This window comes from Dreissena polymorpha, chromosome 1, assembly GCF_020536995.1.
Source record: "Dreissena polymorpha isolate Duluth1 chromosome 1, UMN_Dpol_1.0, whole genome shotgun sequence".
NCBI classification, from domain to species: domain Eukaryota; kingdom Metazoa; phylum Mollusca; class Bivalvia; order Myida; family Dreissenidae; genus Dreissena; species Dreissena polymorpha.
In genome coordinates this window covers 17,363,288-17,367,549 of record NC_068355.1, presented here as the reverse complement: position 1 = coordinate 17,367,549, position 4,262 = coordinate 17,363,288, and positions in this window count along the sequence as shown.

Here is a 4,262-nt window from a genome sequence, read left to right as displayed (position 1 = left end):
CGCTCAACGCATTTATCCGATTTGTATACAATCCGTTTCCATGGAAATGGTAGTAATGATTCGAGAATATCGATTTAATCCTGGTTTACTTACTAATTAAAGATTAATATATTTTGTGCGCATGTTCATTATATTTATCATGCCGTAAATATACAAGATTGACGATAGGACCATTTTTTCTTATTTGCAGTAATGGTAATTGGAGTTGAAACGACGCTTAATACATACATACATTCATGGTTTTGCATGTAGGTTATAAAAGTATATAGAACTGGACTGAATATATTGATGTTTACTTGTATTTGTTTTAATCATGTAAGCAAAAATTATATTAAAAATTAAAAAAAAAATAAGCAATGGAGATATTCTCATTTGCAAGAAATGTTCTTAGTTTTTATTTGTATGACCGTAAAAGTTAAACATTACCGGAATATTTGCATAAAAATCATAATGTTTACCAAGTTGCTAAAAGCTAACACTTTTGAAAAGTACAAAAGGCCGCAATACTTGACCGATTCTGGGAGCCGTTTCATCAACGATTTACGACTAATTGTAAATTACGATTTACATAAATTACGATGTTTCAATGAAATTGCGTTTCATCAAGCACATCGTAAATTACGATTACATAAGTAGTAGGAAAGTAGGTATTTCGTCGCCATCTTGGACGCCATCTTTGAGATCCCAACGTTCTGATTGGTTAAAATGGAGTGAGATCGGTCTTCTGATTGGTTGATAGGTTTGGCGGTCTTCTTGGCGGTTTACAACCGTCGGTTTTTGGCGGTTTGATATATGATGAGTAAGAATGTTGGCGGTTTGACGCCATCTTGACGGTTTCACTTCCGTCGGTTTTTAGCGGTTTCGTATGAGTAAGAATGTTGGCGGTTTTGCGGCCATCTTGACGGTCTCCGTCGGTTTGAAATATAATACGTGAGCATTTTAGCGGGCGGTTCGAATAATTGCCGCTATATTGACGAGTTCACTTGTGTCGGTTTTAAATATGATAAGTGAGCATTTTAGCTGTTTTACTACTATCGGTTTAACATTTCATGAGCGAGCATTTTGGCGGTTTGAATGATTGCCGCTATAATGACGATTTTACTTTTGTTGGTTTGAAATATGATAAGTCTAATTTTACAGACCATATTTTGTGAATCAGTATGTGGCAAGAAGGCTTATGTATGGTAAGCCTGTTGTAGCAGACGATAAATTCCATTCTCCTAGCAGAGTTGTCGTTGATACCTCAACATAACGTGATGAACCGCTGTGTATTGGTACACTTTGCAAAGGGTTTATAAATATGACTTAGTGTTTAACAGCCAGTAAAATGAGATTGGCCAGTCTGGTGTTTATCATTGAAATCTGTACATATTGACTGCTTTCAGTGAAAACGGGGCTAAATGCATATCAAATGAGATTAGCCTGTGTATATTGATTAGCCTGTGCAATGCGTAGAAGCTTATCAGAGACATTCTACAACAGCAAACACGTTCAGTGCTTATACATCAATTTAACGAAGCATTTTCGAGTGGTTATTCTTTTCGAGCCAGTCCGCTAGTATAAATAAGCGCGCGTCTTTTACTCAATAAACTTCACGAGTTGTTTGTTGATTGCATTAGTAATGGTATAATGGTGATTGTGAATAGGAGTTAAAAACATGAAAGCATTTTACTCTAAAATAAATACAGCAATCAAAATGTATCCGACTAGTGGTTTACAACAACAACAACAACAACAACATTTATTAGCTTTTAAGCATAAAATTGCTTTTTAGCCAAATGTATAATATACACGTTTACATACTTAAGCGTCACAATCATGGGGTGTAATTTGTAGTTAATTTAACCAAGAGACTTTTAAATCTGTTAGTCAGCGTTTGAAGTATCATTACTCTAACCCCCTTTTCACTGAGCGCATTTTTGTAATTTCATGTACAAAAGAGAAGTGAAGCGGAGTTCATTACAGTATATTATCTAATCAACAATCCATTGAAGCGGACGAGACGAGTTGTCTAACATACATTGCGTGGAGATTATCAAAATAGCATTTGACAGGGGTGTCTAAGCTCCGACAGAATTATTCAATTATAAACAAAGGTCAATATAACCTTTAATTTAGATAGTTGCGGGTTTTTTTATGATAAAAGCCTGGAAGACCGATTAGATTTGTCATACATTAAGTTATTATTTTTGTTTTTAATTTCAGGGTAGTTAATTTAATTAGAAGTAGTAAGAAGGATTTATTTTCTGATAACATCACCACAAGACCAGTTGAAATAAAAAGATAACTCCACAGAAATTACTTAAATTGCCAAAGTCATTACTTGGCTTAATGTCTGTAGTAATTAGTTAATACACGAATCCCACGCTTGACTTCAACATAACTCCAACAGTAAAGGAATTCACCACACACATAGTCCATTTACTGGTACAACTAATGAAAAAAGCGTTTTCCCTCCAAAATTATGACATATTATTGAAATTATTATTATGAATAAAGACTTTTAACTTTCGTATTATTCGTGGTTCGTATTACGGGACACACTCTTGAATTGGCGCATGTGATCATAGGATTTTGAATCTGGAAACGCAGAATACCTGGTAAGTGAATAATTTAATTTCTTACATTTTGTTATCTAAAATAGTCGTTCCATAATTTTTCCAAAATTTAAGTGAGCAAATAAGGGGTGTCACGACTGCTATAGGGACACAAAGCGTATCGCAAATAGTTCAATCTTTTGATGGGAACCCAAAATAATTTAACATTGGATTAAAACTGTAAAAAACTATGGACCGCGTACAAATTTAGAGGAGAATAAATTAAAATCAAATGCGTACCAATTAAGTTAAGGGTTTGACAGTGACTACATTCATCGCTATCTGACTGATATACAACATGGGCATGAGCACATTGAAGTAGAAATTATAACAACATCATGACAATGAATTTTTTAAAGAATATTTTTGAAGAGTTTTAAATTGTTTATGATGTATCACACGAATATAGAATTATGCACGGATTGGTATTTAAAGAAAATTGTTAAATTAGTTACATACACATAAAGTAGGAAGTGTCAGATGTTTACATACTTTTAAGCAAGAGATAAATAAAGAATTAGAGACGCACACATAAAAATAGTAAAATTAAAATGACACAATAAAAATAAAAACAGTGAAATGACAAAATAAAAATAGAAAAAGTAACCTTACAAATTAAATATGGTGTAGGTATATATATTCATTATCAGTACAATTGTTTTTAGTGCATATATATGTTACGTCTTGTTAAATGTGTAGTAACTGTCTTGAGTAAATTGATTTCAGAATACTTAAATAAGTTTACATTGTTTTGTACTTCATCAGAATTAAGAAATTAACAATGAACAGAACAGAACAGAAGACTGGTTAAGACTGACGATGTTCTATGTACAAGTCGTAATAAAATTTCTGTTTTTTCTGTTCTGTTATGGACCATGATTAGCTGCATGGGTTATTCACAAAGATCCTCGCAAGAAATTTATCGATACTTCAGAAGATAAAATAATAATTAAAACAGTTACAGATTCCGTAGTAACGACGGAAATTAAATAAATTTGCGCATTTACAGACTTCGCAATGTTCGCGATCAAACATGTACATAGTTGATAAAGGTTATAATTGTATACGCTTCTCGACAGCAAATGATACAAATTTTGACGTATATAATAACACCAAGATGTAACGGCATGCGTATTTCAAACCTTTATCATACAGTTTATTTAATACAATTCATTTTTTCCAGACATAAAGACGCACAACTACACCACAGAAAATTTAACGGACATCGCAACCGCCACCGGAACCGGATACCAATTTAATTTACCAACGAAACGTTCATTTTTAGTGCAGAGAAGTATAAGCATGTTCGCCGAAATTGTCGTGTACTTTGGATTCCTTCCCCTACATTCCTCTTTCTTCGACGGTTTTTTAGATTTCACCCCCCGACAATCCAAGACATACAAATTAAATTACCCCTTTCGAGTAAACAAGATCTACGCGAAATTGCATTCTTCTTCGAAACCTTCAATGAATTAGACAAAGTACGCGACAATGAGGAAATTTCTGTATTCTCATATATGATATTCTCTAACGAAATCTCCCTTACTAACCTACTTTTTTGCATCGATTATTTCCACATTCCCGTACTTGTTGATCAAATGCTTGACCATTTCAGCCGCTATGATGACATTCTAAATTATAAACTTTGTCTATCCATCATAGACG